General features: G+C 39.1%; 1 pseudogene across 1 annotated transcript; it reads right to left on the bottom strand.

The window, feature by feature from the left end:
* Positions 1-14,425: 14,425 nt before the first annotated feature.
* LOC306664549 (negative elongation factor A-like) lies at positions 14,426-18,836 on the bottom strand (annotated as a pseudogene). Its single transcript has 2 exons — positions 18,537-18,836; positions 14,426-16,296 (listed from the first exon to the last, which is right to left on the bottom strand). The product of its transcript is annotated as a negative elongation factor A-like (transcript).
* Between the last annotated feature and the right edge of the window lie 981 nt (positions 18,837-19,817).

Below are 19,817 nucleotides of genomic sequence, written 5' to 3'. Positions count from 1 at the left end.
TGCTTCTGGAAAGGAAAACAGACATCCAAATTCTCACAAAGCCGATTTTAGATTAAGAAATAGCACATTTTTTTAATTGTAAAAAAAGAGTAATATTAAAGTATTATAAATATTCAAAGGTCAAATATATTAGTTATTTTGAAACTAGTGCAGCAAAAATCCTGCTTGTTCACTATGCTTTTAAAATTTCACTAGACTTTTCTTAAATTGCAGGTCCTTCTTTTTTAAAATAAAAAAAAAATGATGGAAAATTTTAAAAATTAGTAGCACTTTTTATTTGGTCCTACATATTCAGCACCCAAGTTTCTTTTGTGGGGAATCAAACTCCTAAGAACAGTTTATGTCAGTCACTTTCCAAAGTCATGGAAGCAAACCAGGCTTAGCTGACAGACACGCACTGGGAGTCAGACTGAAGACTCCCAGCAGTTTTAATATATTCTGAGGAATCTTTTTTTTTTTTTTTTTCTTGGTTGTTTGGAGCCATGAGCCCTCAGCTATTCAGCTGAGCCTTGAAGGCAGTCATGTTTGAATCAAAGTGGGCACCAGAAGTCACCCTTAGCCCAGTGGAAATTGTTTTTTTCTTACTGTATTGCTGAAGCCGGCCTCAAACTTGCTATCGCACTGCCTCAGCCTCCTGAAAAGTTGGGGTTACAGATGTGTACCATGGTGCTGGGTTTACCCAGTGGAGTCTTAAATGTGAACCAGGTGGAGAACTGTGTCGCTAACCCACACAACCTTTAGTTCTGCTTATCCCCTGGGAGGTCATACTCTTTCTCCTCATTTTTAAACACTGGACTCAAATGGCATTTCTCCATTTTCGTGCCTCCTGGGGAGGTGGTGCAGGGATGTGTGTGACCCCACGGTATTGTTTTTCTTCTTCGACTCTTGAATCTCCAAACCTTTTCTAGGATATCCCAATGAGTCTAAGTGGCCTAATACTACTTTCCTGGCTCTTCTCCAGGGTTTTGAGCAACATGTTTCTAGAAGAACTTTGCAGTCCCACCATGGCTGACAGGAGGAGAGAGAAAGATATCCTTTCATTGTGCCCAGTCTTGTTTAGCATTCCCTTCAGGGGAACCTGCCCATGCAGCAGTCTCCTAATGTCTACAGACTCCTCTTCACCCCTCCCTCACCCAGTCTGGATATGAATATGCATGAGTTGGGTTATAATTAGGTCACAGAACAGATGCTATTAATCATATCATTACCAGGGGAAATGATATATGGTAATGCATACCACAGGAACAGTGTTTCATCTACATTTGGAGCATCTTGCTCTCATTTACCAAGACACTGTAAAGGAAGGTCTAGCCCAAGGCTGAAATACCTGCTGTCTGTTGAAAACAGGGCTCTCTCAGGGGTGGATGTTATCTGGCATTGGAGGTCTTGCTTTTTATGCCAATGATGATTAAACAACAGCAAGTAGCAAAAAGCCTCGGTCCACAGTGCCCGTTGCCGTTTCTCATTATTGTCAGAATGTCTTAAATTGCCCAGGGGTTGTTTTTATCCTTGTTGTTATTGGTTTAATTATGGCAATGCCATCCTATGGGAGAGAACTAATTAACCTTCTGTCAAGAAATCAGCTCTGTTGTATTGTATAGGACATTAATGGCCCCAAGTATTTCAGAGCAAGTTTTTAAGGGTACTTTTCTGTTTTATTACTATTGTTGACATCTTGAGAGGAAATAGTTTTTTTTAAAGCAAATATGGTTGTAGGCAACTCTTTGAGGTTGATACAAGTGTTGTGTTGCTGTTAATTATTATAAGGGGCATGGGGGTAGGAAGGATAGTAGAGTGAAACAGACATTACTACCTCATGTACATGTATGAGTGTATGACCGATGTGATTCCACAATATGAACAATCAGAAAAATGAGAGGTTTCACTCCATTTATGTATGCACTATCAAAATGTATAAATGCATTCTACTGTCATATACAACTAATTATAACAAATAAAAATTAATAAAAATAATTACTAATAAAATAATGAAAAATAGAGGGTAATTTGGTGGAGTGCAAAAGAGTTCCTCAGGGGGCTGTTTACCCCTTGAAGTAAGAGGAAAGAAGACATTGAAAAGAGGGAGCCAGGAGAAGGGAAAGAAAGTGGAAGGCAAATGAAATTCAGTGAATACCAACCATATGCAATGCACCTCGTATCTCCACAAAGGTGGATTTATTTTCTTCATTGTACACATGAAACAAATTTTGAGGCTCTGAGAGGATGTAAAAATAACACAAATACCCACTGGTCACACTGAAATTGCCATGACTTCGAATTCTGGACTTTCCACAAAAACAAACGACAGTGGTGTAGTTCGTGAGGCCTTACTAGGCTCTTTTCAGCTCTTTATGGCATTACTGTGGATGACTCTCCAATTCGTGGGTTACTGGGAGCAAATATTTAGGCCTCTATGAAATAGACTAGGTTAACTTTCTGCCAATGTCATATTATATCTTTAGTCTTGTTTTTACTTTTGCCTATCTTCTGTTTTTATATATTCATGTCAACTACCTTAACTCCTTTCTGCAAGAGAATAAGGTATAAATAAATAAAAATAACTTTTATAATCACCAAGTAGGGTAAAATGTACCTTATTCTATAAAGAGAAATCACTGGTCCAGGTTGCACACCTGCTAAATGGACTCCCTGGACCCTGAACCTGGGTCTTTGATTCTGTGCTTGCTTCACCTACCATGCAGTTATATGACCAAGAGTCAGGGGAACACCAGAATCAAGCACATACTGAATACATGGCTTATAATGAGGCAGAAGAGTAGTGTACTCTTTGAGAAAGGAGAAAATGAGCAAAAAGGAAGATTCTCCCTATGTGATGAACAAAAATCTAAGCTGGACCTAGAGTGTTAACAGAAAATTTATGCAGATTCAAGCACATTAATTTTTGTAACCTATTATTGTGGCTTAGGTCTGTTAATTCACACAAGCAGTGAGTGAGTGAGAGAGAGAGACAGAGAGAGACAGAGACAGAGAGAAAAGGGGAAGGTTTTCATACTTGGTTTGGTGACCATCTCTTACTTCCTAACTGAACACTTGAATCAGGGTGACTTCTTCCCCATTCCTGTCATTCAAATATTTACTGAATGTTTAACTAGGCTCTCAGCACATAAGGAACTGCATATAATTTTAAGGCACAATGTCTTCCCTGTTAAGCCCCCCAAATAATAAACTTTCATTAAAGGCAAAATAAGACAGTATACAGGGAAGTATTACTTTTTAATAAATGATGTACAAATCATATTTATTTATAAATACCCTTCCTTCTTAATATTTGAGATATCTGAAAAAAATTTAGGACCTGCCAACCCCACGCTTCCCAATATGTAGCTGATAAACCTGAGGCAGAGGGAAGGAAAGTGTTTTGCTTAGAATTACATAGTAGGTAAACATTTCTCAGTTCTGAGTAGTTTGAGTGTGAAGACCAGACTTACCATGTAGACATTTTTCAATGAATTTTTGTATCACAAACCCAAATGAAATTTGTTATTTTTTTTTTTTTTTGGCATACAGATTTATTTATTTATTTTATTAACTTTTAAAAATTTGTTCTAATTAGTTATACATGACAGTAGATGCATTTATGCATTTTGATAAATCATACAAAAGTGGAGTATAATTTCTCATTTTTCTGATTATACATGTTGCTATGGAAATATCAAGTAGATTTGACCTTCTGCTTAAGGTCATATTTGCCCAGAATGGTGATGCAAAGCAATGTCCCCAAGTTGTCCTAATGTTGTCCTGTATCATAAAAAGCATACTCAGTGGAAGAGTGCTTGCCTAACATGTGTGAGGCACTAGGGCCAATTCTCAGCACCACCTATAAGTAAATAAATTAAAGGTCCACTGACAACTAAAATATATATATATATATTTTTTTTTATATATATTTATATAAAATATATATTATATATATATTTTATATAGAGAGAGCATCACTCATTCTACCAAAGAGTTAAAAAGCTCCTTCTAGGAAGAAATAGCTTTCCAGGCTTGGAGACAATGCCAAATAATAATGTCTTTACCTTTCCAAGAAGAAATCATATGGAAATGACTGGCAGATTTCAGAACACTGATGGAACCATGTTTTCCAGGGGCAAAAGCCCCACTCCTGGGCATGAGTCTTCTTGCTAGTTCCTCCATCTAAACAATGATAAGGACAAGAAGTTGACCCTAAACCTTTTACTGGTTTCTTCTCCCTTTCTTAGTAGCTAGGTAATATCTCTTTCTTCTTCTCCCCAAAAATTTACATATCTAGGAGTTCTCATCACATATAACTTGGTGATTGGAAGGGAAAGGAGATATATATATATATATATTTATACACACACATACATATATATCCTTTTATATATTTATTTTGTTCTTTTTAGGTATGCATGACAGTAGAATGTATTTTGACATATCATACATACATGGAGTATAACTTCCCATTCTTGTGGTTGTACATGATGTGGAGTTTCAATGGTTGTGTATTCATATATGAACATAGGAAAGTCATGTCTGATTCATTCTATTGTCTTTTCTATTTCCATTCCTTCTCTCTTCACTGCATTCCTGTTTGTCTAATCTAAGAAACATCTATTCTTCCCTACCCCACTCCCTTATTGTGTGTTAGCATCTGCATATCAGAGAGAACATTCAGCCTTTGATTTTTATTGAATCTGGCTTATCTCTCTTAGCATGATATTCTTCAAATCCATACATTTACCTGCAAATGCCATACTTGAATTCTTCTTTATGACTGAGTTAATATTCCATTGTGTATATTTACCACACTTTTTCTATCCATTCATCTGTTGAAGGGCACTTAGGTTGGTTCCATAGCTTAGCTATTGTGAGTTGAGCTGCTAGAAACGTTGATGTGGCCACATCACTATAGTACGCTTCCAAATTTTCTGAGGAATCTCCATACTGGGAAAGGCTCTACTATGGTCTCACACCTATGAAAGGACTCTTCCAACTTACTGGAAAATGCTGCTTTGTGAAAACATATCTTAGGCAAGAGGTAAACTGGAGTATGAGTCCCTGGTGCCCATGCCCTGTGTAGTGTATGTATTCCACAGGAAACCTCAGGGTGGGAGGGGGATGGAGATGGTGGTGGTGAGGATATGGGGCAATTCTTAGTGGGCCAAGGCAGAACTCGAACTTTTCATCATCTTGGCTATATTGCCATCTTATTAGCTCATCTCAGTTTTTTTTTTAAAAAAAAGCTATGTGAGTGATAGTGACTCTTTTTATGTTTGCTTGTGTGAAATTTTATTGAAATTTTTACTTAAAATATAATAATTGAATGTATTTATGGAGCACAGTTATGTTTCCTTATATCATGTGAAATAATAAAATAATGCTAAGTAACCTATTCATCAGCTCATATATTTATCATTTATTTGTAATGACAACATTTAAAATTCTCTTTCTAGCTCTTTTGAAGCACCCCTGGGCTCAATTCCCAGAACCAAAAAAAAAAAAAAAAGAAAAAAAAAAAAACCCTAGAGTTACCATACAATCCAGCAATGTCACTTCTGTGTACACTGTCTTAGTTTTCTTTTGCTATGAAAAGAAAATGCCTAAAACTGGGTAGTTTATAAAAAGAAGTTGATTTAGCTTACAATTTTGAAGGATGAAAGTCCAAAGTCAGGCAGCCCTCCCAGTTCAGCTTCTGAAGAGGGCCTCATGGCAGATGCCTTCATGATGCCAGGCTTCACTTCTTAAAGTTTCCACCACTTCAACACCACCACACTAAGTATCGAGCTTCCAACACATTAAACCATGGGGAATAAACCACATCCAAACCCTAACAATATCCAAAGGAATTAGATATTGTTTTAGTCAGCTTTTTGCTGCTGTGACTAGCAGCCTCCACAAGAACAGTTGTAGAGGAAGAAAAGTTTATTTGTGGACTCCACAGTTTCAGAGGTCTCAATCCATAGACAGCTGACTCCATTATTCAGGGCTCCAGGTAAGGCAGAAAATCATGGCAGAATAGTATGGCAGGGGAAAGTGACTCACATGATGATCAGGAAACAAAGATAGAGATAGAGATAGAGATAGAGATAGAGAGAGAGAGAGAGAGAGAGAGAGAGAGAGAGAGAGAGAGAGACTACATTAGCCAGATACAAAATATATACTGAAAGCCATGCCCCCCATGCCCTTCTCCCCCAACCACACTCTACCTACCTTCAGTTACCACTCAGTTAATCCCTATCAGGGGATTAATTCACTGAATGGGTTAAGACTCTCACAATCCAATCATTTCTCCTCTGAACCTTCTTGCATTGTCTCTCACATGAGTGTTTGGGGGGACACCTCACTTTCAAACCATAACAGATGCCAAGAAAACATCTGCACTCCAATGTTCATTGCAGCACTATTCACAATAGTCAATATATGGAAACAACCACAGTGCCCATCAAAGAGCGAATTGATTTTTTTAAATCCTTAATAAAATATTAGTAAACTGCATTCAAAATCACATCAAGAAGATAGTACACCATAATCAAGTAGATTTCATCCCCAAAATGCTAGTTTGGTTCAACATAAGCAAGTCAATAAATGTAATTCACCACATAAATAGAATCAAGGACAAGAATCATGATCATCTCAATAACTAACAAAAAGTACCTTTGAAAAAAGCAAATACTTGTTAATATCAAAAACACGGGAGAAACTAGGGATAGAAGGAACTTACCTCAACATTATGGAGTCTACTTATGACAAACCCAAAACCAATATCATACTGAATGGAGAAAAACTGAAAGCACTTCCTCTAAAATCAGGAACAACACAAGAATTTTCACGTTCACCACTTTTATTCAATATAGTTCTTGAAACTCTAGCCCAAGCAATCAGTCCAGAAAAGGAAATTAAAGGAATATGAATAGGAAAAGAATTCATATTATCTCTGTTTGCTGATGACATGATCCTATATCTAGAAGACCCACAAAACTTCACCACAAGACTTCCAATTAACAATTGTTAATTTTTTTCTTTGTTGTATAGTGTTTTAGTTTGATGCGACCTCTCCCTCCTTTTTTTTTTCTATTTTAGCTTTCATTGCATGTTTTAGGGTCTTATGCAAAAAAATCACAAATGTCATGGATCTTTTCACTAAGTTTTCTTCCAGTAATTTTTATAGCTTCATGTCTCTAGTTTAAGTCTTTAAACATTTTGAGTTGATTCTGATATAAGGGAGGAGAGAAGGGTCTATTTTCATTCTTTCGTATGTGAATATCCATTTCTCCCATCACCATTTATAGGAGACTGGCCTTTCTATGTTGTATGTTTTTGCCATCATTCTCAAAATTCAAATGAATGCAAATGTGGGCTTTTCTTTCAGGACTCTCTATCCTCATTCACAGGCTTATGTGTCTATTTTTATGCCACTATCATTTTATTTGAATTACTATAGTTTTGTAATATATTTTGAAATCTAATAGTATGATGCTTTCAACTTTGTTCTTTTTACTAAAGATGGCTTTGGCTATTCAAGGTCTTTTGTTATTTCATATGAATTTTAGAATTGTTATTTTTTTCCTGTTTCTGTGAAGAATAGAATTGGAAACTTGATAATTACACTGGATCTGTAGATTGTTTAGGTAATATGGACATTTTAGGGATATTATTAATTCTTGTAATCCATAAACATGGGATACATTTCTATTTACTTGTATCGACTTCAGTTTCTTTCATCAGTGTTTTATGGTTTTAACAGTACAGATCTTTCATCTCTTTGGTTAAATTTACTCCTAAGTATTTTTTGGATGCTGTTATCAGTGGAATTTTTTTCTTAATTGCTTTTTCAAATAGTTCATTGTTAGTTTATAGAAATGTTTTCTCTAATTTATATAAGTTGATTTCTTTTATAATGCAACTTTGTTGAATTTCTTTACCAATTTCAACCATTTTATGGGTAGAATTTTTGTAGTTGTCTATAGTCAAGACCATGTGATCATCAGACAATTTTACTTTTTTTCTATTTTGATTTCCTCTTCTTTTTCTCCTCCTCCTCCTCCTCCTCCTCCTTCTCCTCCTCCTCCTCCTCCTCCTCCTCCTCCTCCTCCTCCTCCTCCTTCTTCTTCTTCTTCTTCTTCTTCTTCTTCATGTTTCCCTTGTTTAATTACTCTAGATAAGACTTTCAGTACTATGTTGAACAAAAGTCTAGGGTAGACTTTGTCTTATTCTGGATTTTAGAGGAAGGGTCTTCAATTTCTCACAATTGAGTATGATATTAAAATGTGGTCTTGTTATATAAGGTCTTTATTGTATTGAAGAGCATTCCTTCTACACCTAATTTGTTGTGAATTTTTTTGTCATTAAAGGATGTTAAATTCTGTCAAGTTCCTTTTATTTTGCAACTAATGAGATGATTATATGTTTTTTTTGGCATTAATTCTGTTAATACTTTTGTAACATTTTTTGATTTATAGATCTTGAATGATTCTTGCATCCCAGGGATACATACCACTTGATAATAGCGAATGATCCTTCCGTTGTGCTGTTGAATTTTGTTTGTTAGTATTTTGCTGAGGAGTTTTTGCATCTATGTTCATTAGGATTATTGGCCTCTAGTTTTCTTTTCTCACAGTGTGCTTATAAAATAAATTTGGAAGTATTCCCTTCTTTTCAAAAATTTGGAAGAGTTTAAGAAGGATTTGTCTTAGTTTTTCTCTAAATGTTTGGTAAAATTCATCTGTGAAGCCATCTGGTTTGGACTTTTCTTTGATGAGAGAATTTTAATTACTAATCCAATCTTCTTACTCATTATTGATATGTCCAAATTTTCTGTTTCTCCATGGTTCAGTATTGGAAGGTTATATGTTTTTAGAAATTTATCCATGTTGTACCTTTTACGGGCATATAGTTGCTTATAGTAGTTTCATATGATCGTTTGTGTTTCTATGATTTTGGTTGTAATGTTTCCTTTTTCATTTACAATTTTATTTGTGTAAGACTTCTCTTTTTTTCTCAGTTGAGCAAAGATTTTCAATTTTTGTTTAATTTTTCAAAAAGTTAGCTCTTAATTTTGTTGATCTTTTCTATTGCTTTTTTAGTTTCTATTTTCCTTAATTCTGTCCTGATCTTTATTATTTCTTTCCTTTTTCTAACTTTGGACTTAGTTTGTTCTTCTTTCAGTCCTTTACATGTGAAGTTAGATTGCTTTTTTTTTTTCCCTTCTTTTTGACGCAATCATTTCTTATGCTAAATTTTCCCCTTATGATTGCTTTTGCTCCATCCTGCAAGTTTTGGTGTGTTGTGTTTCTACTTTACTTTGACTCAGATATTTTAAAATTTCCCTTGTATTTTTTGACTCAAATAGTTGTTCAGGAGCATATTGTTTAATTTTAACATAGTTGTTAAATTTCCATGATTCACTTTGTTATTGCTTTCTAGTTTCATTTCATTGTGGTTGGAAAAGATATTTTGTATGATTTTGATTTTCTTAAATTTGTAAAGACTTGTTTTGTGGCCTAACATATGATCTGTTCTGGAGAATACTTCATTTACATTTAAGAAGAACGTGTATTCTGTTGCTTTTGGGTAGAATGTCCTGTAAAAACTGCTAGCTCCAAGTAGTCTTAAGTGTAGTTAAAAACTAGTATTTCCCCATTGATTTTCTGTCTGGATTATCTGTCTATTGGTGAAGGTGGGGTATTGAAAACCCCTGCTATTATTGTGTTGCAGTTTATGTCTCCCTTTATATTTCTTGTTTAATTCATTTACTTAGGTACTCATCCCAATTTCTAATATGCTTCCTTTTTTTCAGAGAGAAACTTGCCTATTATAATAGAAGTTTTCAGAGTGTGCTCTAGAAAGGGATGCAGAACACCTAGATATAGGTTGACTCTTTTCTCTGCTGCATCCATAGCAGATTCTGAGAACCAACCATTTCCTGATTTTTTGCTAAGTTTTCATGTGGTTTCACAATCTGCCTCAATAACCTTGTTCTATCAGTCAGTACAAATTGATGAGAGATAGCACACATTAGAAACACTGTATGGGATTTTATAGAAAGTGGTGCAGAGTTGAAATCCCTTATCTAGCACTCCCAGGAGTGTGACTTTATCTAAGGCTTAAGCTTCCCTGTGTGTCAAAGGAGAATAAGACCTTCCTCAGGGGGATGGGGAAGAATGAATAAAATAAGTACATCTGATTCATATACCTAGACAGTGCTCAATACATGTAAATGTTCTCTTTCCCTTGTTTTAGTAATCTGACAAAAGAAGAGGTAAAGTTAGATTGCTTTCTTTTCCTTCTTTTTGACACAATCATTTCTTATGATAAATTAAATCACAGATAGTGAAACCTTTATTCAAAAGTAGTTAATTCTATGTAATGATGTTTTTAAAATGCTACCAAATTTTGCAAGGCCTAGTTTCATATAATCAATTAGTCACTTTCAAAATATCTTCTTGACAATAAGAATCTCAAGGAGAAGCACGTATCCAAGACTACATATTCAGACTCCATCCATAGCAGCCATTGGTTTACCCATCAGGTCTGGGAGTATCTGTCTCAGTGGCCTGGTCTACCTTCTGGAGAAGAGTACCAAGGAGTCCCTGAAACTGAACTCAGAGCCATGTGGGTGAGAATTCTAAGATGCTGGGTACCTGGAGCATGTCTGGAAGGACTAGGCTTTTGTTGAGCAGATGGAGAAAAACCCACTCGAACAAAGGCCAGAGAGGATCTGAAGCAGGGGGCCCACAGCAGGTGCTTGTTTTGTCTGCAAAAATGTTTGACCTAGAAATTCTCATGTCCTGACACTCCCAAGGAAATAGGCATTTACTTTTTTTTCCAAAAAACAGTGTTAGACTTCTTACTGATTCAGAAGATTTCCATCTTACCAATATTAAAAGAAAAGGAAATAAATCTTCCACAAAAGAGGAACAACTCTTTCTTACAGAAGAATTTCAATGTCCATAAGATATTCTTCTCTCCAGGAAGTGGAGCTTCAACCTCCTCCTACCTTGAACATGGACTAGACTCAGTGATTTATATCCAAATCATAGAGAATGAAAGGGAGGGGAAATAAGTGTCTGTACAGTGGCGAAAACTGACAAACATCACCTTAAACAAATAATCAAGGTTAACCTCATCAGCGATGTCATGGTGCTATCATGTCCTCCTGATAGCATGTATGTCAATGGGGAGGGAACTGCTGCTTTAACCCACAACCCCAGTCCAACCATGAGAAAATGTCAGACAAGTCTAAAATAAGAAGTGTCTAAGAAATACCAGATCAGCCCTCCTTAAGACTGTCAAGGTCGTAAGAACCAAGAAGAGACAGAAGCTGTCATGCATCAGAGATTAAGAGAGCAAAACACTAATACAGTGTGACACCCTAGAGTCATCTTGATAGAAAAAGGACATTAATGTGGAAACTTGTGAAATATAAATAAAATAAGCTGAGCCAATGGTATTGTAATGATGTTGGTTTGTTAGTTTTGACAAATATACTAGGGTAATAGAAGATGTAACGTTGAAGTCTGGATGAGTAGACTATTTTCTGGGAACTCTATTTTCTCTTTTTTGTAAATTGAACATTCATTCAAAATAAAAATTTATTAAAAAAAAGTTCAGCCACAGCATCCAAGAATCATAGTATACAGAATCTACCATTTGACCTCAGCCCAGCCCACACTCACCTGAGGGAACAATGGTGTTATGGCTGGATTGGGAATGTCCTCCAAAGGCTCATGTGTTGAAACCTTGGTTCCCAATGCAGCAATGTCCAGAGCTGGGGCTTTGGGAAGTGATTGGATCATAAGGACTCCGACCTCATCAATGGACTAATCCAATGACAGATGCATAATTTGGCGGCGTTATCGGGAGATGGTGGAAACTGTAGGAGGTGGGCATAGTTGAAAGAAGTGGGTCACTGGGGGCGTGATCCGGAGGGTGCCCTTTGTCCAGTTCCCCTCCTTTTTATCTGTGCTTCCTGGCTGCCATGAGGTTCACAGTGTTCTGCCATGTCCTTATGCTTGATGGTCTACCTGACGTTCTGGCCCAGAAACAGTGGAGCCGCTGATCATGAACTGAAACCTGAGCCAAAATAAATCTTTTCCTCCTTTAAGAATTTTTTCCTCAGGTATTTTGTTACTGAAACCAAAAACTGACAAACACAAATGGGTTGACATTGTCTAAGTCTGGAATGCTGATTTGGGACTCTTTTCCATGAGATCCCTAAGATGCCTATTCTCATAGTCAAAAGCAGTTCAATCCCAGAGGGCACATAAGTGGCAGTTCCTCTAAATATCAAGATATATCTGTATGAATTTCAAAGAAAATAAGACTTAGAAGAAGAGAAAAGAAAATTACTTGTGGCATGTTTACAACTTGAAATGGCATGAAATAAAAAAAAATGACATATAGAAAACTCCTACAATAAATTTGAAGAAGTATTCTTAAACAGACCTCAGAGACTCTGAGGTTGAACATTCATCTGTAAAAACTCTCTTTAGCAAGCACATAGAAGGCACTCCACAAACCTGGCCCCAAATGAAATAAAATGGAAATGTGATATCACCTGAATCTACCATTGCAGAAGGAACCTTGGACATTTGTATTAAAATTTATAGATCAACTGTTTGATTTATGATGGAAAAGTAGCACTAGACATAGCTCTGGTCATATACCATGTTTCATTCATTCAAAGGTCCAAGGAAAAGAAAAAAAAAAGTGGAGTCTGGTACACAAAAACTTTTAACTCTTGAAAGTGAATAAAATATATGAAGTATATTCTGCAGTTATAATTTTGCTATAGACAAAGCAATGATTTCTTTCCTAATTAATTTATGTATCCTTCAATTAGCCCCACTGTGTTTTAGGGAAGCAAGATCAAGGAAAAGAACAGTACCATTTCCAAGTGAAAAGTAAACATCAGGAAATATACCAGCACCTCTTTCCAAAAGCCACATTTCTCTTTCATTAGGATTCTTACTGTTGAGAAATTGTTCTGAAAGTGATTAATTGATTACATGAAACTCTAGGTCATACAAAATTTGACAGCAATTTAGAAACACCTTTTCCATAGAAAAAAAGGTGTAATATAGAACTAAATTTGGAAAGAAAAGGATCAGAATCTGGGGTGGGATTGGTCTTGTCTAGATGCCATGTTCTGATTCCACATTCTGCTGCAAATTTGAATTTGGAATCTGGACCTCCAAATTATTGAAGGGTATTTTTGTTAAGGTGGGAGAATAGAACATATTTTATTTAATAGTTTTCTTGCTCGGTTTATAATTTAGACATATGGTGTGTGGGCTTCTATTTGTACTCTTGCCCTAGGCTCTGAAAATATTCAAGGCAGGCCTGTTTCTGTGCAAAGTTGAATGGAAAACATGTTGGGCTGTGGGCCATCATCTTTCCCTCACCTGCAGTGCTCTGAAATGCAGTATTCTCAAGATGACAGCTGCCCCTGTGCCTCTGGGGGCCTTAAACTCCTTAGAGTCCTGAGTTGAGGGCATCTCTGCTGTCACAGTGGAGAACTTACGTTTGGTTTTGTCTACAGAGAATTTGCTTTGTCCGCCTAGAATCCCCTTCCCACTCCTCTCCACCTATGCAACCTTCCATTAACCAGAATTCTACTTCCCCCATGGAGCGCTCCTCCATTCTATGAATCTCTTCCTTGGAAATGTGACATGGTTCCTTGCAGTAGTGTGTTCCCACAGGTGGTTGCCTTCTTCTTGTAGGTTCTCTGAGTGTAGTTCTGGTATGAGACTGTGGGTAAAAAGTAGTTCCTGAATTGAGGGCTGCATAACCCAAACTCCAGGTTCTCTTTTGGCACATGCAGCATAGTAATTTCACCCTCAAGTGGATAAGTAGAAATGTTCTATTTTAAAATCCACTTAAATTTTAAGATACTAGAGTAAGACTGAGAGGTTTGCTTAAGAATAGGAGTTAGAGAATATCATACTAAGTGAACTAAATCAAACCCAAAAGGTTGGATGTTTTTTTCTGATACGTGGAAGCTAATTCACAATAAGTGGGGGAGTGGATAGGGAAGAATAGAGTTACTTTATATTAGGTAGAGGGGAATGAAGGGAGGGGAAGGGGTATAGGGGTAAGGATGATAGTAGAGTGAAACAGAGATTATTACTTCATGTACATATACAACTGCATGACTGATATGATTCTACAACATGTACAGTCAGAAAAGTGAGAAATTACACTCCATTTTTGTATGATCTATCAAAATGTATAAATGCACTCTACTATCATGTACAACAAATTAGAACAAAAAATTTTTAGAAAGAATAGTCATAAATAGATAGCATTCACTAATCCTTGTTGATTCATTAATGAAGTCATGTTTCATCTTTTTCTTCTTCTTCTTCTTTTTTTTTTTTTTTTTGGTACTGGAAATTAAACCCAGGGGATCTTAACCATCAAACCACATCCCCAGTCCTTTATTTTTACTTTAGAAAAGCTAGACTTTAATCACTCAGTATTACAATGAAAATAGGTACCCAAAGACCACTCTTTTATATCCACAGCTGTAGAAAAGACATACAAAACTCGCAGGCAGGCGCTGACGAAGGGCAAGGCCCGCCGTCTCCCTTCCTGGCATTGCCGGGGCAGTCCCCCCACCTCCCAGCATCTCCAGGTACCACCTTTGGTCCCCTCAACCTTGTGGGGCAGGTCGTGCACTAGCAGGGGGAAAGCCCTCACACTCGGTCAGTAGAATTTCTTTGAAGAAAAAATAAAAAAGGTAAAAGTCTAACAGGCACTAAAACTGGGAAGTTATAACTTTCTTGGCTAACTTTAACATTCAAAAAACTCTAATATTGAATCCAAAAAAGTATCTTAAATCACACAAAAAGTAACCCATATTAATATAAAAAATAAGCCCAAAACACCCCAGAGAAAAGATCTAAAACTTAAATAACCTGGGGCTCCACAGCACTGTGAGTGGCTGGGCACAGGCATGTACCCCCTGGCTGCTCAGCCAAGCTGGAAAGCCCTTGTTTCTCGGAGCCTTACGCAGTCAGCGCCGGTGGCAGGGGCAGGTGGCCCTCAGGACACATTGGTCATGGGCTTGTACTTCTTGAAGCGTGTCCACTGGCCTGTGACGTAGTTCATCTCAAACACTGTGTCCACCAGCATGGTGGTGCTGCCCTGGCCATGAGCCTTGGGCAGGTCCTCTGTGTGCTCGCTCAGCTTCATCTGGATCACGTCCCCTTTCTCCTGGCAAGGGTTCTCTCGGGAACCAGCCATGAAGCCCAGGGTGAGGGCTTTCTCGGGCCATGTGACCTTGTTGGTGGTCTTGAACATTTCCTGGGTGGCAAACATCTGCTCTCTCGCGAGGGACAACTTCTTAGGCTGCTGCTGGGCAGGGGGCTGGGCCTGTGGGGCCACCATGGCCACCGGGGCGTCTGAGCGGCTGGGGCGAGAGCTGGGGGCGTGGTGGGCGTCAGGGGCGACGTGGGCGCAGCAGGACCCTGGCTGCTGTTGTACATGGGTGCCCTCTGCTTGAACTGTGCCGGCAGCGTGGGGCTCGGGGTGCTGGGCTCCTCAGGCGGCCGGGTGGCCTGCAGGCTGGTTTCCCGGGAAGATGGTGCTGGGGGAGCCTCGGAGCTGGGGACGTAGGAGGAGGCTGGGACCACGCTGGGGGTGGAGGGCAGTGCAGGCTCGCTGTTCAGAGACCCACGTTTCTGTGTGGACGCCAGGCCGGCTGCGTAGCCCGCGGTGCCTTCTCCACCACGGTCTCCTCCTTGGCTGGCTTTTCCACCACTTCTGCATCCAGAGTCTTCCTCCTCCTCTTCGCCTCTCGGCGGCACCGACCATATCCAGCTCAGAGATGTCAAGCAGCTTCACACCCTTTCCTTTCCACAGTGGGGTCCTCGAAGGTGGGATGGGGGTCCGGTTTCCAGCAGGGCTGAAGACACTCGGCGCGGTAGGGCTTCTGAAGGGTGCCTGCTTCGGGATGCCTTTGAGCGGGGTTGTGGTGTCCATCTTGCGGAGCAGTCCGGGGCCCTTGGCTTGGAACGGCAGCCCCGCACTCCTCTTCAGCTGCTGTGCCCTCTCCGTGGACTTCTGCGGCAGCTCCGCCCGCAGCGTGGCACTCTTGGGCTTCCACTTTAACTGAAAATGCTTCACAGGCGGGGTGAGGGGTCCGGCGAGTGTGGTCAGGGCGCTTTTATTCAGGTACTGGCATTCCAGGGGCAGCATGGCAGACGCCTCACACTCGCCCACCTTTTCTCTTAAGTTCTCCTAAAATATCTTGAACGTTGGGCTTCTGTTCCTCAAGATCAAGGTTAAGAGACCCCGTGTCAGGTACTGTCATTGGGATTTTAATTGGAATTGCATTGAATCTGTATAGCACTTTAGGTAGTATGGCCATTTTGACAATATTAATTCTTCCTATCCAAGAACATGGAAGATCTTTCCATCTTCTAAGGTTTTCTTTAATTTCTTTCTTTAGTGTTCTGTGGTTCTCATTGTAGAGGTCTTTCACCTCTTTTGTGAGATTGATTCCCAAGTATTTTATTTTTTTCGAGGCTATTGTGAATGGGGTAGTTTTCCTGATTATTCTTTCCAAAGATTCATCACTTATGTATAAAAATGCATTAGATTTATGTGCATTGATCTTATATCCCGCTACTTTACTGAATTCACTTATGAGTTCTAAAAGTTTTCTGGTGGAATTTCCTGGTTCCTCTAAGTATATAATCATATCATCAGCAAATAGGGGTAGTTTGAGTTCTTCTTTTCCTATTCGTATCCCTTTAATTTCTTTGGTCTGTCTAATTGCTCTGGCTAGAGTTTCAAGGACTATATTGAATAGAAGTGGTGAAAGAGGGCATCCCTGCCTTGTTCCAGTTTTTAGGGGGAATGCTTTCAGTTTTTCACCATTTAGAATGATATTAGCCATGGGCTTAGCATACATGGCCTTTACAATGTTAAGGAATGCACAGAAATAGAGCAAGCAATTATGAAATTCATCTGGAAGAATAAGAAACCCAGAATAGCTAAAGCAATCCTTAACAGGAAGAGTGAAACAGGGGGTATCGCAATACCAGATCTTCAACTCTACTACAAAGCAATAGTAACAAAAACGGCATGGTATTGGCACCAAAATAGAAAGGTAGATCAATGGTACAGAATAGAGGACACGGACACAAACCCAAATAAATACAATTTTCTCATACTAGACAAAGGGGCCAAAAATATGCAATGGAGAAAAGATAGCCTCTTCAACAAATGGTGCTGGGAGAATTGGAAATCTATATGCAACAGAATGAAACTAAACCCATATCTCTCACCATGCACGAAACTAAACTCAAAATGGATTAAGGTCCTTGGAATCAGACCAGAGACCCTGCAAATTATAGAAGAAAAAGTAGGTCCAGATCTTCAACATGTCAGGTTAGGACCAGACTTCCTCAACAGGACTCCCAGAGCATGAGAAATAAAAGCAAGAATCAACAACTGGGATAGATTCAAACTAAAAAGCTTTCTCTCAGCAAAGGAAACTATCAGCAATGGGAAGAAAGAGCCTACAGAGTGGGAGAAAATCTTTGCCAATCATACTTCAGATAGAGCACTAATTTCCAGAATCTATAAAGAACTCAAAAAACTCTACACCAAGAATGCAAATAATCCAATCAACAAATGGGCTAAGGAAATGAATAGACACTTCACAGAAGAAGATCTACAAGCAATCAACAAACATAGGGAAAAATGTTCACCATCTCTAGTAATAAGAGAAATGCAAATCAAAACTACCCTAAGATTCCATCTCACCCCAATTAGAATGGCGATTATCAAGAATACAAGTAACAAGGGTGTTGGCGAGGATGTGGGGAGAAAGGTACACTCATACATTGCTGGTGGGGCTGCAAATTAGTGCAGCCACTCTGGAAAGCAGTGTGGAGATTCCTTAGAAAACTTGGAATGGTACCACCATTTGACCCAGCTCTCCCACTCCTTGGCCTATACCCAAAGGACTTAAAATCAGCATACTACAGAGATACAGCCACATCAATGTTTATAGCTGCTCAATTCACAATAGCCAGTTTGTGGAACCAACCTAGATGTCCTTCAATTGATGAATGGATAAAGAAACTGTGGTATATATATATACAATGGAATATTACTCAGCCATAAAGAATGATAAAATTATGGCATTTGCAGGCAAATGGATGAAATTGGAGAATATCATGCTAAGTGAGATAAGCCAATCTCAAAAAACCAAAGGTCGAATGATATCGCTAATAAGTGGATGAGGACACATAATGGGGGGAGGGAGGGGTTAGTGTTAGGGTTAGAGTTGGGGTTAGGGAGGGGGGCAAGAATGGAGGAAGGAAGGACTGTATAGAGGGAAAAGAGGGGTGAGAGGGGTGGGAGGGGTGGGGGAAGGGAAAAAATAACAGAGTGAATCAAACAACATTACCCTATGTAAATCTATGATTACACAAATGGTATGCCTTTACGCCATGTACAAACAGAGAAACAACATGTATCCCATTTGTTTACAATAAAAAAAAAAAAAAAAAAAAGAGACCCTGTGTCAGGAAAGGACTTCAGAATGTCAGCAACCATGAGGACCCAGGGGTCAGAGTCCAAGGTGGCGAGCTGGATAATCTCCATCAGGGCATCCTTCATCTCGTCCACTGTGCGGCGCAGGAGGTGCAGCATCCGGAGGAGCAGCTTGAGATTCACGGCCAATGAGAGGCGGTGGAAGCAGAGGCGGATGTTGTCTATGACGGCGGCCCGCCGTGAGCAGGGACGCGATGCTGGGTGGCGCCCACAGCTCGTGGAGGCGCCCAGCTTGTTGTGCAGCCACAGGCCCTGTCGCTCTCCTGCATGGACGCCATCTTGGGGGCTGCCTCGCGCCCCCGCTGGCATCTTATCCCCAGTTCTTTTTTATATTTTATTTAGAGACAGGGTCTTGCTAAGTTGCTCAGGGCCTTGCTAAGTTGCTGAGGTTGGCTTTGAACTCATGATCCTTTGCCTCAGCCTTCTGAACTGCTCGGATTACAGGTGCGTGCCTCCATGCCCACTTCATGCTTCTTTCTCTAGGTTTATCAGAATGCTTTCTGTTTGTCATCTGCAATCACTTGTGTGCATCAAAAGCTCTTCTGGGGGAAGGTACCAAAACTCTGTGTTCACATCCTAATCAAAGAAATTAATAGGTTCTGGTGGATCATTTTTCTTTTCCAGTCATTTATGAAACCCCAGATCTCCTCTTTCCCATAGTTTTTCCCAGTTTTTGTTTTTGTTTTTCAAAAGTTGTAAAGGAACCAACTTTTCATTTCTCAAGGTGGAGACAAAAATCTAAAGAGAATGATGTTCAGGTTGGAAAAAACTATAATAGTTAATTTGAATTGTCGGCTTGATTGGATTAAGAGATGCTGATGATTAAGAGGCTTCTGGGTGTGTCAATGAGGGCGTGTCAGGAATGACTGGAATGTGGGATAGGAACTGAAGTGGAGCCCCTCCCTAAGCATGGGCAGCACCGCCCAATAGGATGGAATAAAAGCTGGAATAACAAGGAAGCAGATGCTGATGCAAGCTTAGCTCTTCTTGAACGGGTTCTTGATTGTTGCTTTGATCATCTGAGGATATCGAACTCTCACTTCTTCACTCTTCCAAAGTGGACTCTGCCAGTGATTCTCCAGATAGTTTCCAGAAGCCCTGGTCTCAGACTAGGGTAGCACTGTTGATCTTTCTTGTTCTGGGGCTTCTGTGTCTTGGACTGCGTAGCTGCTGGTTCTTCCAGCTCTCTAGCTGCAGACGGCCTTTGTGGACTATCCAGCTTCTGGTCCTATAAGCCAATCTAATAAATCCCCTTTTTA

The sequence above is a fragment of the Sciurus vulgaris genome, assembly GCF_902686455.1.
Source record: "Sciurus vulgaris genome assembly, chromosome: 6".
Lineage (NCBI taxonomy): Eukaryota > Metazoa > Chordata > Mammalia > Rodentia > Sciuridae > Sciurus > Sciurus vulgaris.
The sequence above is the reverse complement of the archived record's forward strand: the minus strand, read 5'-3'. Positions and strand labels throughout refer to the sequence as shown.